The 21,112-nt window shown below is 44.3% G+C and overlaps 1 pseudogene; it reads left to right on the top strand.

The window, feature by feature from the left end:
* The first annotated feature begins 2,473 nt into the window (after positions 1 to 2,473).
* Positions 2,474 to 3,389, top strand: LOC104544641 (annotated as a pseudogene).
* The last annotated feature ends 17,723 nt before the right edge of the window (positions 3,390 to 21,112 follow it).

Genomic DNA, 21,112 nt, shown 5'->3' with positions numbered 1-21,112 from the left:
CCCTACAAAAGGTAACAAACAATTGAGTTGGTTTTTTTAAGCTCTCATGGCATTTATTCCTGTTCATTCAGAATACATGTGAGCAGTTAACAAGCAGAAGTTATTAAAAGCTTCTGGGTGTAACATTTCTTCTGAGTGGCCAAAAAAGGGCTTTTTTCCTCCTCCACCGTAGAAATTATTTTTTTTTTCTAGAGGAGCTTGCTGGAATTGTTGTCCTGGGCTTTCTTATCCCCAGGCTGAGCTACATCTCTGCATGAAACTGTCCGTGAAGATCACCCCAAAAATGCTATCACTGTGTTTCTAGAGAAGAGAAATTTGGAGAGATTGCAGGCTCACACTGCAGTAGGGCATGTACCAAAGTGTTTACCATGTCCGCAGAAGACAAAGCACACAGTAATCTGATGAAATTACAAGGAAGTTTTAGTTTAGGCATTTCTAATGGTGAAAGTAAGCCTGGTAGTAGATTGCCTGGGGTGGCTGAGGATTTTCCATCGTTATAGGATTTGTGAACAGATTGGGCAAACCTCTATCAGAGATGGTTTAGGAGATGATCCTGCCCATGGGCAAGGCAATGCAGTAGCCAAACTCGCAAGCTCTGCTTTTTATGATGTTATTGTATAGCCTTACTGGAGAGCTCTCAAGGCATACTGGAAGGTCTGTGGAAGCTGAGAGGCTTTCTCTCTTGGGGCAGGTGTCTCCAGCAGTTTGCTGAATGGCATATTTAATATGCATTTTTAAATGAGTTGAGTATGCAGGTCAGACTCCCAAAGTACAAATTTTGAAAATCTGAAATCCCTAATGAGATGAACTGTTACTTCTACACTTAGGTAATAGACTCATAGCATGACAGGAAGTTGCTGGCACTGCAAAAAACAGCGGTGACTGGGATAAATAATTTATAACTGCTTTGTAGTTGTTGACTTTACTACCAGTGACTGGTCACAGTGTGGAACTCTCAGATGTAGGTGATACTGGAGAAATTTTCTATTATTTCATCCTTGTAGCTGAAGTGATGTTCTTCAGATCACTCACAGTCACCATATGTGCTGTCCTGCAGATACACCCAACATGGTGCTGAGAATGGGTGGACCAGGGCTGTTTCTCATCACAGACAACTTCACCCGAAAGGACGGTCCACGAGCAGTCCAGAGGGGGCATGGCCACTCCAGATGCCCATGCTCACTCTGGGCAGCTGCTTCTGCCACGTGTGTGCTGTTGCTTCAGTTCCTTTGCTGGATGCAAGGCGATGCAAGCTTTCCAACATTGAGTAACACCAGAATTTCGAGGGGGCTAGTTGTGGTCAGAGAGAATTTACCTCAAGTATTCACAGACACTCTGCTGTACAGCTGGGATGTTTGGAGAGGATAAAAAGAAAAGCTCACAAACAGGACTGAGTCAACATTTGTTTTTTGAATGTTAATGAACGTCTGCAGGGCAATGTTCCTGCTTTGTGCTCTGCAGCTCCTGCTCTGGTGAAGGAGTTCTTTCCCTGGTTGCTATCATGAGGAGCACCTCCAGGACACCAGCTTGCCATGAGGGCCACCACCAAGGGCAGCAAACTTCCCTGATGGCATAGAGAAAGCACAGAATCAGAATCACAGAATCTCAGGAGTTGGAAGGGACCTTGAAAGATCATCCAGTCCAACCCCCCTGACAGAGCAGGATCACCTAGACTAGGTCATACAGGAATGCATCCAGGTGGGTTTTAAATGTCTCCAGAGAAGGAGACTCCACAACCTCTCTGGGCAGCCTGGTCCAGTGCTCTGTCACCCTCACAGTGAAAAAGGTTTTCCCTCATGTTCAGATTGAACCTCCTATGCTCCAGCTTGCACCCATTGCCCCTTGTCCTGTCATTGGCTGTCACTGAGAAAAGCCTGGCTCCTTCCTCCTGACACTCACCCTTTACAAATTTATAAACGTTAATGAGGTCACCCCTCAGTCTCCTCTTCTCCAAGCTAAAGAGAAAAGCACAGGGAAAAATGATTGTTGTAGCAATCTGGGGACCAGCCTGATTTGAGTTGATGGTTTCAGTTTAGTGAAGGCAGCACTGGGATGGTGCCGTTAATTTTGAAGTATTGTACCTGCAACCCCTAGAAAAGCATTAGCATTCTTATTGTCAGTGAAATATTTAAAAAATGTATAAGATCAGCTGAAAGCTCTGGAGATAAAAATGCATGAACCTAATGTGGAAAATGTCATTCCTGTATTTGTTCTTGGGACTTTGAGTTTTATGGTACAGGACATTTTGGAGCTTTCCTTTACAAGTTGCAAACTTCAGGGTTTGATAAGCAAATCCTGAGATCCTCATACATGCATTTGGCTCTTATAGCCATACCCTTGATGACAGCATCTGCTATTGTGTCTCTTGCCATGAAACCTGTAGCTGTGGCATGTAGGCAATGAGGTGTCCCTCAGCCCAGACATCTCCAAGCTGGAAAGATGCAGAATGCTACAGCTGGGTCTGGCTCATACAATGACCTGTGGACAGCATCACCCTGAGCTGCTGGACCAAAGGGATGTGGCAGCATTTAAACCAGCTGACAACACAAATGCTGCGGATGCTGATGGCTGTATGTGGAATACGATCAAATCCTTCAATTACACCTCGGTGATTTAATCAGTTCCCTGCCAAATGCTGGCTGGGCATCCCATGTTGCTATACAAATACAGTAATTACTTGTGTGCGCCATCAACAAGAACAAGTGCTGAGTCCTGCACTTGGGTCACAACAACCCCATGCAATGCTACAGGCTCTGAGAAGAGTGGCTGGAAAGCTGCCTGGGAGACAGGGACCTGGGGGTGTGAATCAACACCCAGATGAACATGAGCCAGCAGTGTGCCCAAGTGGCCAAGAAGCCAATGGCATCCTGGCCTGTATCAGGAATAATGTGACCAGCAGGATGAGACAAGTGATTGTCTCACTGTACTTGACAGTGGTGAGGCTGCACCTTGAGTACTGTGTTAAATTTGGAGCGCTGCAGTACAAGAAAGACAATGAGATGCTGGAGAGGGTCCGAAGAATGGCAGCAAAGCTGGTGAAGAGTCTGGAGAACAAGTCTTATGGCGAACAAGTCCCTCATCTGAGAGAACTGGGGTCGTTTAGTCTGAAGAGAGGGAGACTGAGGGGCAACGTTATTGCTCTCTACAATTACTTTAAAGTAGGTTGTAGAGAGATGGGTGTGAGTCTCTTCTCACAAGTTACCACCAAGATGACAAGAAGAAATTGCCTCAAGTTATGCCAAGGAAGGTTTACGTTAGACATTAGGAACAACTTCCTTAGTGAAAGAGCTATCAAAGACTGGAACAGGCTGCCCAGGGAAGTGGTTGAATTACCATCCTGGTATGTATTTAAAAGCTGTCTAGATATGGTGCTCAGTGATATGGTTTAGAAGTGGGCATGGTAGAGTTACTTAGTGGTTGGACTTGATGATCTTAAAGCTCTTTTCCAACCATAATGATTCTATGATTCTATGATTTCACAGTAAATTATAATTCACCTGTATTAGAAAACACCATTCTGCTGTCAGCTGTCTGCAGCCCCTCGATAGGCACCTGCGCAGGCAAGGTGTCTCTTTGAAATCGTCACCGCTGCACCTGAACAAAACAGTTTCTGTTCTGGAGTATTAAGTAATTTCTTTCTTGTTTATGAGCTTAGGAAGTGTTGGGAGCAGCTTTCTGGATAAAGCTCTGGCTGAACTGAACCCTTATACACGAGAGGATCTGATTTGAAGGGGGAAAAAAAGGAACCATACAAATAGCCAATGCACAAAACCGAAAACAAGAGCTGACTAAGATGGTTTTTGCTGCACGCAGCCCTAGAAACACAGATGTGTTTCAATGAGCATGATTTGAGACAGGATGAACTCATCTGGAAGTCTTGTTTGTTCCTTTCTGCTCCTCCACCCACTGGCCACCCCCAGGAAAAGAGCGGCTGCTGCCGCTTCAACCCCACAAGTGCTCCTTCCTAAGTTCTCCCTTTCCTTTCTCTGTGCACAGGGGCTGTCTACAAGGGCACAGACTTTTCGGTTTCTGACTTCACTTCTAGGCCAATGGGATGGGGATGCTGAGGTGCCACAATCCCAGCCCACTTGAGTCACCCTCAAGCAATCAGAAGACACCTAAAATAGGTCCTGCCATGGACCTCATGTGATTGATGCTGCCTGGAGAAAGGGGTAGATCCAGGTCCAGGAGCAAGGTCTTCTCCCCCCTGTCTCCTTTGGCAGCTGCAGCTGAGCGGTGCTTTGATGGAGAAGCAGGATGCAGTGGTGAAGGGCATCACACTCTCCTCCAGTGGCTCTGGGATCCCGTCTGCTGAAATTACTTTGAAATCTTTCCTTCTCCATTGGATACATTTAGGGTAGACCAATATTCATGGGGTTTTTCTTGTGCTGGGAGAGGAATAAGACATAAATGGAGCCACAGGCAGCATGAACGCTTGCGTATAATTTCCTTAGGAAACAAGGCTAAAAATACAAAGTGGAATAAGCATGAAGTAAGAAGTATGACACACTGGGGAAGTAAGGACAGAATAGGAGAAGTGCCTAAAATAAAAGCAATATGGAAATAGTAAGGGCAGAAGTGGTGATATTCAGCACAGAAAGAAGTCCATTATCTTTAAGCAGATGGAAATCTGGCGCTGTGTTAGGAAGATATCTGCTGCTGCAGTTGGAGTGGATATTGCAGATATGGTGCACCAGCACTGCGAACCCAGGGGACATTGGATCATCCTGGGCTCTGTATGAGGATGGAGCACAAAATACTTTCCTCCTCTCACGCTATGGCTGATCTGTGAAAGTAGGAGCTGCTCCATAAAACTTCTCCCACTGCCACTGCGCAGATGCTCAGATCACCCTGTGGGAGTCTGGCAGGCAGGGTTTGGTTTTACCACTGAAACTATTTCATGCACACTGGCACTAAACAGAGTACATTTTTATTTTTATTTTTATTTTTATTTTTATTTTTATTTTTATTTCCTTTTACTGGGAATAAGGAAGATTCAGGCCACTCACCTAACCCGCAGAGCCTTCTGTTCACTGCCTTTGTGTTACCCTCTCTCAGGGTCACCAGGCCTCTTGGCGCAGCCAGACACAGGAGCACCAAGTGGCTCAGAAAAAGGGGAAAAACATCTAAATGCTCCTAGGGATTTATTCATGACAATGGATTTCATTATTACATTATCTCCCTGCCTCCTCACACCCCTCCTCCACAAAATAGGCAATCATATCTTGGATCTCGGCAATAATCGCTCCACCACGCTGACAAATACAGCAAAGAAACGGCGTTTGTTGAGAGCTAAGAAAGCTTTGCAAACATTTCTGATTAGCCAGATCTTCCAGCTTGTGAATGGAGGGCAAGTTCAACCGGAGGTGATGGGGAAATATCCCAGAAAAAAAAGTGGAAAAAAAAAATTAGGCATTATAATGTGTTTTTTGTTGTTGTGCTCTTGTTTGAGACACAGTGTCTCTGCTTGCTTTGATGGGATTCACCAAGTATAATCTTCACATTTGCTTGAAGTCTAAGACTTCAACTTGAACCAGCAAATGGTGCAGACATGCCCAGGGGTGATGGAAACTCAGTGCTGGGCTTTGAGCACAGGTCTCTGCAGGCACAAGGTACACACTTCTCCTGGGCAGGCAACACCTCCGGCACTTCCAGGTACCTTCATGTCCCTGTGGATGCTAACACCAACAAACCAGTGCTTTTACAAAACAAACCCTAAAACTGTCCATGCAGGTCCAGCATAGTTATGCCACTGGTGCCCCCACTGTGGTGCCTGGGGCCAGGTACAGCAGCACCAGTCCTTGCTCCACCAAGGAGCTTACATCTAAGGAGCTTACATCGTTGTGCAATGCTGCACCAGGAGCGAGGTTTTAGGTTAAAAAGCTGGCACTGTGCAGGGCCTGGAGACTTCCTGAGCTTCAGTGGGGTCATTTTGTTGCCACTTCCCACTCAGCAGCTGTTTTTTCCCTATCCCATCCCACTTTTTAACACCCCACTGCATCTCTTTGACTTCTGCTTCCTTGATCCCCTCTGTCCCCTCACCTCTGGTTCCTGGGCCTACTGGTGGCGCTGGATTTTCATCCACAAATTCCACTAATCAAATATTTTTTTTAATTTTCTCCCTACTTTTCACTCCTCCCTAAGATTTCCAGGGATCTGAATAATTTGGTGGAAATGAGCCTAAGTCAATAATGCCCAAGATATGTTACTCTTCAGTTGTTCAGAAGTCCAAGCAGAATGAAATGTTGATCTTATTTTCTTGCACCATCAACAGATAACACAGGAATAGCTCTGCTAGTTTAGACCAAAGGTTTAATTGCTCCACCTCCAGTCATTTTCTGGTGCTTCACAGCAGAATCCATCTTTTTTGAACAACAACAAATATCACTGGGAAGGGAAGGGGGTATTGTGCCTGGGGAAGCAGCCCTCGAGTTGCTCTCTCTTGGCCTCCATTGAACACTTCAATTTCTGGGACTTGCAGGGAAGGTGCAGCACTGGCGCTGGGCCCTGGTGGGACCAAGCTGGCTCTCATCAAGAGGTTCATTCACATCCCCTCTAACTCAGTGCACATTTGCATGTCTGCTGGAGATGTACACATAGAAAGTGACAATGTCACATGGCCAAGTGGTTCACAAGAGCATTTTCAGGGGAGAAATACCCTACTGACCAACTACTTACCTGTTGTAGAGATCAGGGAGATACAGGAGCGATCCCACTCCTTCTCAAATGATTGTTTCAGTCACAATGGCCTCTTCTTCTACCAAGAAGAAGTTCATAACTCTAAACTTAGACAGCGGGGGAGACTGAGGGGAGAGCAGCCATGCTGCTATTGAGTGCACCCATGGAGTGGGGCAGGACGCAGATGAGGAGGGGAGTGGACGAAGGACAGGTTTCGCTGTTTTCCAGCTCATGTCAGTGCATGCTGTCTTTCAAGAGTCTGTCTGGTGAAAATGATGACCTCCTGCAAGCGACTGTGGTGACATCCGCAATTCCCAAAGCAGGGTGGATGCCAGGCTGGGCGGTTACTGACCCATGATGGCAAAGTGATGACGGAGTGCCAGGAACTGAGCACACCTGGGAAGTCTTTGAGTGGTCCCCAATCTCTCTGATGGACCCAGGATTGTCACAAGAGCACCTTGTCCCAAAATACTAAATTCATTTGGGAGACAATATCAAAAAGGGAGATGTTTTTCTTCATTGCGTTGAAGGCTTTGATGGTGCCATGGCTGCTGCTATTCAGCTGAGCAGAACTGTTACTTTTTCTGTGCTGTGTCTATCCTCCACCGGGTCTTGGCACATGCACTGACCCTCTGAGGATGGACACATGCTCATTTTCCATACGGCACCAAACATGAGAGGATCCATGCCTGTGACCAAATGCTCTGGAAAAAATAACTATCACATCTGCAACAAGGATTTTACTTCAGGTCTTTAAATGTAATGCTGCCTGCAACATTAAGAATGCAGAAAACTATTTTACAAATTTATCTTCTGCTCCTCCTAAAAACGTCCTTCTATACATCATATTCTCCCTTGAAACAAATGGTCAGCAGCAATAAGATTTTTTACTGAAGCAGCAAAACTCCACACAAGGTCAGAACAATATCTGTGTTATTTACTTCAGCGTGAGTTATGATCTGCCTACTGCATACAACTTTTTCTGTTTCCCATTGATGCAAATCAAAAGCCTGTATTGTCTTTTTGCTGATTTTGTGCTTCACTCACTCATTACATTAGGATTCATTTATTCTTTTTTATACATGTGTATATCTCAGTGCCACAAAAAAACCCATTTTGAAGTGAAAGATCTGACGCTGTTTGTGGCTGAGGGCTCTGGGCTGTGCAGTCATGCTCCTGTGCTTTGCACTAAGAGTATTTCAGTGGAAAATAAACTACTCCATTACATCCATAAAATAAAAGTAGCCGGTCTGGGAGGATTATTAGTTCACAGGCTTTTAAAAATGTCTAATGCCTGGTCATAGACTGAAAGCTGGGGATAGGGAGCAGCAGGACCTCAACAAGCACTGGAGGAATGGCAGCAAGGAGAGACGCTGAAGCAAAGCCCCACAGGAGACACAGGACATCGTATGTGACTGGTGGTCACTGTGCTATGGCTGATGCAGGTGCTGTCACACACGGGACCTGTTTGCTTTGCTTCATGTCTCTGTCTCCACCCAGGAGCTGCTGGGCTGCCTAAGAGGGAAGCAGGAGGGCAGTGGGACCTCAGGAGCAGATGCACTGATGCAGTGACAGGGTGGGAGGCACAGAGCTGCAATTGAGAAGGCCACTCGCTCTTGGGACATCTCTGCTGACAGGGTGATGCAACACACAGACCACTGCTGCAAAGCCTGAAGGGAGAAATTTCCCGAGGCACGATGGTGACTGGGCTGTATAACTCCTATTGGAAGCAAGCTGATCCTTTGGAGACCAGGAGGTCTGTGGTGGTTTCTTGAGAGAGTTTTTCAGTCTAGGAGATTAATTTCCTTCCTTTCTGTCCTTTTAATTTACCATCCACTCACCTCCAAGCACAGCCCTTCTGACTTTCTCCCCAGCCTCTATCTTGACAATACAGACTGCATCACATAAGTAATACTGCTTTTTGCCCATTATTCATTTCAGATGGCCTAGAAATCCATCAAATGGCCTAAGCATCCTTCTGCATTTTCACCAGAATGCAAAAAATGGTTCCCACTGGTAACATTAATCACTTTCCAATTGTCTGGTAACAGTATACTTACAGAAGAGATTTTTGGAAGCTATTAGAGAGATAAATACTGCTAGAATAGTTAGTGTTATGTGAAATTTTCCCTTTTTACATATAGACGGAAGAACAAATGCTACAAGTAATCGTGGCATCTAGGTATTCCTGGCAGTGAGAGCCAGCAGGTTTTTTTTTAATAACATAATGATTGAATCAACCAAAGGCAATGCTACTTTAGCCTTTTTCTTGCTAAATAATCACAAAAATCATAGTCCGTAAACATATCCTTGGATAGAGTAAAAACAAATAGGTCTTGTTTGAACTACATGTGAAAGTAAATAATAATATAGGTAACAGAAAATCTGCAATTTCAAAAGGGCAAATTAATTTCAAAGGAAACTAATGAAGTTAGCTCAAGGACTTGAACATCAATGGAACCTGAAATTTCTTTACATAAAAGGTGCAAGACAATTCAGTGGAGCACAGAAAACAGGTGTTACAGATAGAAAAGATAAAGGGGGAATTACAAGAAATAAAGTTGATATAAACCTTGCAGAGGTCATTAAAACAAATAGGCAAGTTCTTCAAATGAAAAGACAATTGAAAGAAATGGGCTTGTGTGCAAAGAATATTAAATATAATATGGATATATAATAAAATTAATACTTTGCTGTAGTTTTAAAAAAGGATACATTGATGCAAAAGAGGTAATACAGGTCTGTGAGAACAGAAATGATCACGCCTTATCTAGAGAAAAGCTTTAAAAATCCAGTAGGTACTCAAAATATATGGTGCGTTCTCTACATCTAAAGGCAGGAAGAGCCAGCATATGAAACTGCAGGGGCAGAGCAAAGGGGCCTTGTAAATTAGTCAAACTGGAAGTAAAACTAAGTGCAGTAGGGAAAAACAAAGAAATAAAGGCAACTGTAATCTAGTTGCTTCACAGCAATAGTATATTAGGCAGGAGAATAAACTGCATGGAAAGAATCATTAAAAACAGGGACATAGATGGAAAATAGATTAAAAAGCGTTAAAACTTGTAAGTCTTGCCAGATGAACTTGATATCTTTCTCTGATGCAACTACACAGGGATCTGCAGTAGGTCTGCTATTTGGTATGATGCCACAAGAGAATTCATTATTTGAACTGGGAAAAATGAGGATTAGGCAAAGAATTGTAAAGTGGGGAGAAAGCTGATGAAAGGGGAGACAGCAGAGGGTAGCCCTGTAAGACAAAACACCTGCAGGGGGGAAGGTGATTAGAAGAGTTTCTCATAGAGGAGCCTTTGACCTGTTCTTTCTGAATATTTAATTCATAATCTCAAAAACAGGGAAGGAAAGTGTGATGAAATACCCCAATGTCGCAATGTCAGAGGGGGGTGCTGATCAATAGGAGAAGATGAGTATCATTCAGGAAGATTAAAATCACCACGAGAACAGGAGCAAGAGAGGCAGAAACGTGGTTATACAGAATTCATAGTCCTACTCCCAGAGAAAGGAAGGCTCTTTGCAGACTTCTACAGATTTCTCTGAATCAGCTGAAAATCATATACTAGGAGAAAAACACAGGTGTACTAATCAACTGAAGTAGGTCATAAACATAACAAGCCTATGAATGAGAGAAATAAGATTAGGATGCTGCTGCTAGGATACTCCAGGTAAAAAAGGAAGAGGTGTTACTACCATCTAGGAAAGAGAGTAGACTTCTGGCAAGTGATGTTCAAGAAAATGAAATCAAATATGTGGAGGAAGACTTCTGGGAAGCAGAAGGAAATGGAGACCATTTCTTATGAGAGGACATCAAAATTGTAGCCTTATTCAGCTAAACTAGCAGTACAAAAGCTTTCTATAGATTCACTTGAGGTAAACATGGGCTGGGGGCAGAAAGATCTACTGAATTTAAAGGAGAACATTGGCATAAGAACAAATGGGAATAAACTAACCACAGAGCTGGAAATGAGGTTTCTCCTCAGAGCCACAAAGTTTTGGAACTGCCTTCCAGGAGGAGGACTAAGTTCAAAACCACAACTGCGTTCAAGATGGAGTTAGTCCAGACTCTGAAAGGGATTATATGATGTGGCTGATAGCAGGGGGAAGGTAGGGGTTAGATTTGGCGAGCCAGAAACCCTCCTCTGCTACTACAGAGCTTGTTGGCAATGCAACAGTTACAGCAGTAACAGCTCTGTTTCAGCAAAGCATAGCTGGGCCCCCATAGCAATGGGGTGCACAGGCAAAGAGTTTACTGAGTGTATGCTATGTATATTATGTTATGCTTGGACCTGATGTTCTCAAAGGTCTTTTCCAGCCAAATAATTATATGATTCTATGTGTCAACACTGTAAATATGCTCCTCTGCATTTGTCTGTCATCTCTGATCCTGAGCAGCAGAATGATTTTAACTTTAGATTTCTTGCAAAAATCTTTTTGCAAAAGAATATTCCACATAACTGCCAAAAAGCATAGCAAAAAGCATCATCAAGAGCTGGATGAATGGTTCTTCCCCAAAATTCAGGTGACTAGAAATGTCATTATAAAGGCGAGACAAAAGAAATACAATTAGACTTTAAAAAAGGATAGAAAGTATTACTGATACAGACTTAGTAAGCTAGGTAAATTAGAACATAGGCATTTTACAACTGGAAGAATTAATGCTGCAGGCTGGTGGGCCTTGTTCACAGAAGTAGTGATGAGACCTTATAAATCAGGGCTCTCAACATGTAACTCCTCTCTGCATGGCCCCACTAAGAGAACCATCACTGAGAGGACTTCAGACATGAAACAACTCAGCTAGTTCAGCTCTACTCACCTTCAAAATTCAGATTATAGACATGTAAGCAAAACCGAAGGTAGTGCCTACGTCTTGTCAGCTGAGCAGCTCTCCAAATCCTCCTGAGCTCACCAGTTCAGTTATCTCTTTACTTGAGGCTCTTTTTGCTGTCCTTACACTGGTGGCAAGTATCAGCTGAGGTACCCAAGTGTAGCTGTGGCATCACACAGTACCAGGAAACATGGGCCAGTAGGGACCCAATGGAAGAGTGCTGCCCTCTGGAGTAGCTTGTGGTGGTTGGGTGGAATGTGGCTACTCAGAGCACCTTGATGTGTGGGACACTGACTTGAATCCTCATCTCCACCAGCTACAATGGGAGCTTAGAGACCCATCTTGCGCCTTCAGCTAGAAGGGGTTTGTCTTCAACTAAATTGAAGAACTGTTCAATAATCTGGATCTGACACCTGCCCAAAATATCACTGTGCAGAGGAGAGGAACACAGGTAGATGTCCATGGGCTTTGGAAAAAAAAGAAAGCTTGTAAAAGTGCATATGACCAGAAGATGACTCTTAATGGTTGGGGTTAGGCCTGTTAGAATGGGCCTAGTAATATTCAGAGGTGGATTGAGCCCATGGATTAGAGACACTTAAATTCAACTGAAGTCATAATCGTCATATTCCTACCAAACAGTTTTTACCATACTTAACTCAGTGGTGCCCAGCTCTTTCAATTTTATCATGATTATCCCTGAATTCAAGTTTCAAAAGTCCCAGCTCCCTGAGCCTTGGGAATCAGCTCCTGAGAGTGTCAGCTTCTGTTTTTAACAGTTATGGGGGAAAAGCTTGAAAGTGTGACTTGAGCATATGCCAAAGATTTAGAAACAAAAAGTAAATAAAATGAATGCCAAATTTTAATGCTTGTTTTTTATAAAAAAAAACCAACCTAAACCACTCTATTTTAAAGCTAATCTCATGACTTTGGCGGCCTGGCTCATTATTCTTGAAAGACTGATATTGGCAACACTGTTAACTCAGGCACTTTTTCAAGAGGATTTGCAGAAATAGACTGAAAGAGCTACAGTGTTCTGGAATAATGGGTCCCTGAGGAAAACCCAAGGAATGCTTATGCTCTGTAGAAAAGCTGGTAAATGGATAATGCTTGATCTCCTTCTTTCCAGATTAAAATAACAGAGGAGGGAGAAAAACGCTGTCAGGAAGATGATGTGCCTGGACGTGTGAGATGTAGGGTGCAAATAAACAGGATAGCCGTCTTTGGAAGCAGTTCAGCACAGTAATACCATAGAAGTGGAGAGGCAGCACTGACGGTCGCTGGTCTCCCATTGGAGAGGAGGCGTACAGAGCTGGGATGCAGGCAGGAAGCCTTAGGCAATGGAGCACCCTTCTTTTTTCACCTGCAACTCTGGGTTTGGCACATTCAGAGGCAAAGCAGAGACCACCAGACACGTAGTTCCTGTCAATCTCCACTTTCTCCTTCCTTTGCCAGGCAGTTCTGTGGACCTCAAGGTTCTTATAAATACCATATGCTTTCAGAAGGGATTTATCAGAGGCATGCTATCACAAAAACTCCAGAGACCTCTGAAGCAAATTATTTTCCACTGCAGAAGATAGTGCTAGGACCCATCATAAGCTGAAGGACATATTCAGTCTCTTGGGTCATATGGAGCCATAGCACCTGTGCAAGACATGGCTCCCTCTCAGGGCTCCTTTTAAGCCTAATGCCCCTTGATGTAGCTTGTTCTTACCGACCACTTTCTTCTGTTCTGAAAGCCCACATACCAGATGCCGCTTGTCATCTGCCAACCAGCTGCGGAGCATATGGAGCCTCAGAGCAAGAGAGAGGCTCCAACCCTGTGCTGAAAAGGCAGAAGACAGCCCCTATATGAAAGACAGCATGGACAGAGACAACAGCACGAGTCTTGCACTGAGCGCATGAGATTGCACGGGTCTACTCATCGAAGGGTAGCAAGGTGGATGTTTGCTCCAGACCTGGAGCTAACTGCAAATTGGGAGAGACTCAGGGACACACCTCCAACCCACACAAGCATCCTGGGTTGCTTACTGTGGATCTGATAGGGAAAAGGGCTCGGATTTGTTGCTTGGAGAGTCAAGCCATGCCACATGGCAATAACCCTTCTCAACATGCCTGCACAGAGGACGAACCTGACACTTCTGCGTTTGTAGCTGAGCACTAAATGAAAACAGAGACAAGGGAAGGTTTTTTTCCACCTCTAGTTTTGTGGGGGAGAAAAATGTAAAATTTTGCTCAAAAGCAGTTTTGTGCCTGCAAACAGGATTTATTTTTATGAGATTTATTTTTAATTTCATCCAGATGTTTATTTATAAAATAATTTAGGACTTATATCCAAACAGACATCAAAGAAACCTTCTGCGAGTAGCACTGTCAGTAGCAAAGGGTTTTAATGATCCATGAGGCGAGTGAATGGATCTGAAGAGTGTCAGAGTGCCTTAGGGGAGAGCATGCATGGATCTAATTAGGAACCCATTCTGAGGGCACTCAGACATGGCACGAAAGATGCTTCCTTTGGGAGCAGGATGCCAACTACTGCACACAGTGGGATGCGGGGTACTGCAGAGCACACAAGTTTCCTGAAAGACAGTACCAGGAAAAGTTCTGTCTTAAAGAGTGCCATGCAAACTCCCCACCATGGCAATTGCCTTAGGTCATTCCCAGCCCTTGGAGGAGTTGCATATCCTGGGCACAGCACACAGGGATCAGCTGCTGCCTTACAAGGGGGTCTAGTTCTGAGGGTTCTGGTTTCTGAGACCTGGAGACGGTGCCGCTGCCAGAGCCCCCATGCCAACACAGAGCCGAGACTGTGTCCTGCTGGGGGCAGCTGGAAAGGAATGGATGATGTCCTTTCACATTATGTCCTCAATTTCTTTTCATGCAACCTGTAAATCCCACCTGTCCTCGTATCAGATGTCATCTGATGCTGTCCCCCAGCCTGAAGATAGATGGACAAATCCTATTATCCCTATGTAAATTTAATGGGACAAGTATTGATGTGTCACCTTAGTATCTATTCACTTCACTTCCGCACAAAAACGTGCAATGGTTTGCTTGTTCATTTTCTGGGAGTTTGGGGGTTTTTTCATGTTTAGTTACAGAGTTTAAACATTGTGTCTTTCTAAATTGATCTGTATCGTTCAGTGGTACACAGGTCTTCGTATTCTCAATAAGTTCTGGTAAGTCAATATAAACTAAGTCTTAGTTGCACGAGGTGTCTATTCCAGTTTAACAACATGCAATTAAAAAGATCCTTTATCAAATTTGTGTGAATTTGCTTGTAAGCGTCTCTTTTATTGACATCAGGTTGACTGAGTAGGAAGGTGCACTCTGATGTTTGAGTCCGAGGCTTCCGTTTAGATTCATGCCTCTGCAACTAAGACTGCAATTTTTGCTGCAAAAACAGAGCTCAGTGTTAAGGATCTTCTCTGTCCTCCAGCTCTGAGCACCATGGTATGGAGTAGGCATGTTACAGAGGTGGACCAGATTCATCACAGATGGGATCCTCTTTTCCATGGGAGGGATGCAGGAAGAGGAGGCATTGCTTGAAAGACAAACAAGAGAAACAGGAGACATCTCAAGCTGGAGGAGTGTTGGGTTTTCCTCTGAACCTCTGCCTACTCCAGGGCAGTGTCAACCAGCACAGTGCAGCATGGCCAAATGTGACATCTTCCAGGAGAGGGAGTCCACTGCTGGGGAACAAGAACTTCCCCTGTGCCATGCACCCACTGGCATGGCCAAGAATCTGGCTCCTGCTGGCTCGTCCTTGTGCTGTGGGAGAGTGGCCAAGCTGGCCATTTCTTCATGGGTAAGCCTCTCCTGCCTGTCTGAGCCTGAATCTGAGGGGGAAAATCACAGTTCAGGAGAACTTACCACTTCTGAAATTAGACTGCTGGCAGGCCTGTGTGCTACAGCTCTGAGAGCAGCAGCAGGACGTGTGGTTGCATGTGAAAACAAGCAGATTTTAAACAGTATTCACTCCAAGGGATTACACAAATAATGACAATGGAGTTATTTACTCAATTGACACTCTGAAGAAAGCATCTCCTTTTATCTGCTTCTGGTGGTTAGCGAGTTTGTCTCTCTACAGCCTCTGTTGCTACTTGCTGCTTCCCTTAATGCTTCTCTCTGGTACTTTTGTTCCAGCTTTCTTTAAAAATCTGTTTATTTGAGGAGGGTGTAGGCTTCATGCCAGAGAAGGGCAGCTGCAAAGTAACACAATGAGCAGCCTCACAGATGCCCAAGCTTGTGCATACTGGCTGCCAAAGACCTACTGGCCAATGAAAGGGCTCTCCTTCAGCCCATCCTATGAATAAGTGAACATACCACTGAGGATTTGTAATATGGGAAGAGCTGGTGACATCTTCCCAGTAGCAGTTGTCTAGGGCACTGGCTTCTTCACATCTTCAGGAGGAGATACTTTTGCTTGTTTTGTTTGCACACATCTATACTTGTCCCTTCCTTATAGGTTTTACATATTGCCCATGGCACCTCACCAAGGCAGGCCATGTAACAGTATACAAGAGATCATGGCAATGGTTTAGGCTTCAAAATTCGCACTTGGAGGACCACTGCACAGTTCATAGCTCTGCCACAGGCACCTTGTGACTGTGTTATGGAGAAGCTGTAAGACTGTTCATGGCATCTGAGCTGCAGATAACCCTTACAAAAGCCACCAGACCGCAGCATCTCCCTTTCTTCATGGGTGGTACATGGTAGACAGATCTGGCAGTCCTTAGAGTAGATGATATAAATTATCCCACCATCTTTCCAAAATGTGGACATCCCTGAACTGTGCAGACACTGTGACCATGTCTGTTCAGTCTCAAAGGTCCACACCAGATAACTAACCCCAACCACTGACTGATTGGTGTGCCCCAGTTTGCATCTACTCCCTGTATCACAGTCTTGTTTGCAGAAAAAGAGCTAGTTTGGTGTTCATGCAGCTCAGATGGGACAAGCAGCAAAGAAGGACTTTTATGATGTGAAGACTGCAACCCTCTCCAACAAAAACAGCTGTAAGGCAGCAGAAACTTTTGGTCACTACATGTCTGAGCATTAAAAATGGGATTTATTACACTAAATTTAAGCCATCTAAAAACTAAAGATCAAGGCTAGACTAGTAATTTTGCGTTCCTCTATAGACAATTTGTGGTTACTTTCAGAAAGCAGCTTAGGTAAGCTCTGTGACATCTAGGCTGAATTGTCCTTTTAAGGTGCCTTTCTCCATTGCCTAGAGTGGGAGCCTAAATGTCTTAGAAATGTCAGGACAGGCTGCTAATTTTTAAATAGCCAAAGGTAGATAAAACAAGTTCCAGTGACTTTCAGTAGTGTCTGGTAGTCCAAATGAGAAATAAAAAGTTCAACTGTCCACTCACTGAACCACAAGTCTCTCTTGGGCAGTTCATTTTGTCTGTCTGAGGTTAAAGACAATTGGCTTTCTTGTTGTAAGCATCCCCCAGTATCTCAAAAGGCCTAATTCTGGGAGCTTTTTATGTGTTATTGTTGATTTTAATTTAAGCCTAAGGAAAAAAAAAGAAATTATTAGCAAGCACCAAAATAAAAAAAGGAAGGACATTATGGTTATTACAGCAAACTTACATGAAGTCAAGGCAGATTTTGCTAAAGTGTCGTTTGGTCCTTCTGCACTGCTGAAAGGATTCATTGAGTGCTCTGTGACAAATAATGACCTCCCCTCACCTACTTGCTGGGTCAGGATCCTGGCGCAAGTTATAGGTTGTATTAGGGAGCTGTAAACACAAAGAAGTGCTACTCTTTCAGCTGGTAGAGACAAAAACCTGAATCTTACGACTTCCTGCCAAGAGAGAGGCACATGTGTTTTCTATCTGCTGATAAAGAAGCCAGTGATACCAAGCTTTGCTGGAGGAACGTCTGTGTGTTTTTAATGGACACATAAAACCTTTCCTTCATGAACTGAGATTCATTTCACATCCAATATGTAATTCCACCAGTCTGTAGAGAGTTCTTCTGTGGCCGAACAAATACTTCTTATATATTTTCCAATTCCAGAAGACAGATCAAGAAATGAAAAATCTCTGCTCCCCAAGCCACTCCGCAGCTAAACACTGGCAGTTAGGGGAGCACTGGGTGTGGAGGAGGAAAGAAGCAAGCTCCTGTGTAGTGTGGAGATGTTGAGCAGCAAATGGAGAATTCTCACAGAACTGAGCTGTAAAAGCATGGGTGAAAAGGAATGAAAGAGTGGGACCCTGGCTGGATAGAAAGAGAAGAAAATCTCCATCAATAATGATGGAGTTACCCGAGGTAGGAAAAGGAGCTGCAACCCATTCTGTTCTTGTGCACATCCAGATTTACCCTACTAAAGACAACTAGAGACAGCTCATGGAGAAGAGTATAGAATATTCAGAAGAGATCAGCTCAAAGGGAAGCGAATAGATACATATGTTTGGTAGTCATTTAAGTTGGAGCCATTGCTGGGGTAGAGCCATTACAAACTGGGAAAAGAGATGGAGACTGATATGAGAAATCCATTCTCCAAATGGGAGTGACTGACTAGAAGTAGCAATATGATGAGGATATGACTAATAACGTGAGATGGGTCCAAACCACAGACCTTCAGCCTGGATTCAGAGCTGGATCTCTCCAAGTGCAGTGGCAGCAAGAGTCAGCTCATACTGGAGCAGAACCGAACTGTGGAGGCTGGATACAAATGAGGTCTTCCAGAGTTTCAACCTAGAGAATTGAGGTTTGCTTCTCTTTACTGAAAATGACATTTATTAAAATAAATGGTGACTGAATCTCCAAAAGCTTGGGGCTGAAGTCTGCTCCCACTGCTTGTGTGTTTACCTTGAACAAAGATGAATACCTGAATTTGAAGCACAGCTGCAGAAATCCCACAGGAAAAGAAAACTGAGTAAGAACCAGAAATCTGCAGGGAGCACAGCTTCTTTGACAGAAATGGGCTCTTTCATCATGAACGCCATCCAAAATACCAATATGCAAAGAGAAGTGGATATGGGCAGAGACTCTTCTGAATTAAGTTTCTGAGAGTCAGTAATTTAAAATGGTGGAAGGGTGGAGAAAGAGGCATCCCATCTAAGCCAAAGGTTTTATCCTTTAATACCTACCTGACATTATATTTTTTGGAGTCAGATAAGGGAAGAACATCCCCTATGGCTGCTTACATATATTGAGTTACAGCTCATTATGTGGAGGAGAGGAACTGCTAGCCTACAGCAGTTTCGAGCTGTTCATACTGCAGTGGTGAATGAATTAGGTGGTCTCTTCCTGTGACTCATTAACCCTTAGAGACATTGTCATGAGGAAACAAGGTAGACTACTTAGTTAAATAGTGGGTACAGTTTTAATTAAAGAGAGGTCCATACTGAGGCATCCCAATCAGGATCTTGAAGCTCAAAGAAATTGGATAATCTGGAATTTCACTTTGAAAGCAACCCCCTATGTTTCAATGAGTATCTATAAAGAACGGCTGCCTTCTGTGTAACCAGGCAGAGATTGATTCATCTCATCGACATTACTTTTATTGCCGACTTTTTAGCTTTTGACTGCACAATGCAAAAGTGATAACAACACTGCAGGGCAGAAGAATGACTCATCAGGCATTACTGCTTGCTGTTAGCAAAGTCTTTTCTATTTACCTAGGTGCTTATGTGGCCTTCATCTCCATGGTGTTTGAGTGCTTCCCAAACAAATAAACCTCTGTCTCTGCCCCTGCTCCTCTGCAGACCCAGCTGGAGCTATAGGCTGCTTTGCTGCAGCGTGGGGAGCTGTGGGATGAGCTGGGACTCGCTGCTGTGTTCCAAGATGCTGAGACTTGTACACCACAAGGCATGTCCTGTCCCCACCAGACCCTTGCCAGCTGTGAGATGGAGACTGGAAATATGGTCCGCCAGCAGAGAGGTAAACATGGAATTCACGTGGTGCTTGTCAGCAACACTCACAAACATAACTAGTTCACCTCTTTACATTTTAAAAAAGACTAATAAAACTTGATGTACTAAAAAATTCTTTCCTTGGCACAGATTTTGCAAGGGGGAATGGAGCCAAACCTATCTCCTGGCTCACTGGCCATTAGGTATGCCTTGTACCTTGTCCCAGGGCAATTGTGGAGAAAGCAGTGCAATTTCAGCTTTGTCTGTGCGGAGGTGTTTTCAGGAACATGGGCAAAAATGAGGGCAGCAGCAAAAGGGATGTCCCCCATATGGTCCTTTGGGAAGTGGCAGGAAGCAGCTGCCTGCTGAGTACTGACAATAGGGACAAGTTGTCTCTGGACAACCTCTCACAAAGTGCATATTCACCACCACTCCCTTGGGATGCTGAAGGCCAGTAATGCCACTGATCTGCAGCCACAGGAGAGGACAGTTCCTCTCGAATCTGGGCCCGCGTGAACCCTGACAGCCCAAGGGAAGAGCAGGTCCTGAATGCTCATCCCTTGAGGCTTAGCTTACAAAATCGACATGGAACCTAAACTGTAGTTTTCAAGTGGTTTGAGGCAGCAGATTTAAATCCTCACTGCAGTCATGTTCAAGCATGAATGACAGCAGCTGGACTTGAACCGGGGAATAGCTGCGCAGGGGCTGACCTGTCATTTTGCAGTTACGGCAGGCTGGTGTTGAGGACTGATTCAACCCTGAGTTCTCCTACAGCTCCAGGACCATTTGGTCCAAGGCTGAGCTCAGGCACTGCAGGGACCATCCTAAATCTGCAATAGAGGTTTCCTCAATGGCCAGATGAAGGTCTGGGGCTCTAGATCACACCCACTTCTGATGAAATGAGGGCCCAAAACTCCTGATGAGAGACGAATGTGTGCCATCAGGGCTGGCTCAGACAGCATGAGTGCCTATCTGCGCCCTCTCCTCACGCTTCTACATGCAGGGGCTGTGACCATTCCAAGATGTAGCCCACAGTGGTTCTGGAGTGCAACCAGAGGCACCACACTTCCCAGAGAGCACCCTGCACCAGGGATGTCAGAGGGGCATGGACAAGTGTTAGTTTAACATATTTAACTTAAGCTTATACTAATTTGAGATAAAAAGATTTCCAAGAGGGCCCCATCTGCAGTTGAAAAGGACTCCCCCGGCTATTTTTGTTTATTTTTTTAATAAAAGACAGGTCTTACACTTCATTTAAGAATACATATATACCCATGTGGCAAGGATTAATTTAAGTTTCTAACAAAATTTTATACCTCCCAAGTATCTGTCCTGCCATTGTACAGGTACAGAATCATGTCTGGTCACAGCATATGTGATGAACTGGAGCCTTCTCAGGAGACTGGTCTCAGCATGGGGTCCCATTTGAGTCCTCACAGAGGACAGTGGACAACAAGAACCAGTTGTGTCAGCTGTGCGGGATCCCATAGACCTGCTCAAGGACAGATGTCACCCCATACTGCTGCTGCTGCTGTTTCCTTCCTTTCCTTCAGGCGGTTTCCTTCCTAACTCAGACATCGAAAGAAAATGTAGCTTCTTAATTTGCACAAGGAAGATGATACTGAGATGTCCATGCCCTCTGCAGAGACACAATAGCCTACCCTAAATTATAAAGTGCAGGGAAGAACTGTTTGGTTTGTTTTTATGAGAAAACAGAGTTTGAGGT

Source organism: Mesitornis unicolor, unplaced genomic scaffold (assembly GCF_000695765.1).
Source record: "Mesitornis unicolor isolate BGI_N332 unplaced genomic scaffold, ASM69576v1 scaffold12758, whole genome shotgun sequence".
NCBI lineage: Eukaryota > Metazoa > Chordata > Aves > Mesitornithiformes > Mesitornithidae > Mesitornis > Mesitornis unicolor.
This window is presented reverse-complemented; position numbering and strand designations above follow the sequence as displayed.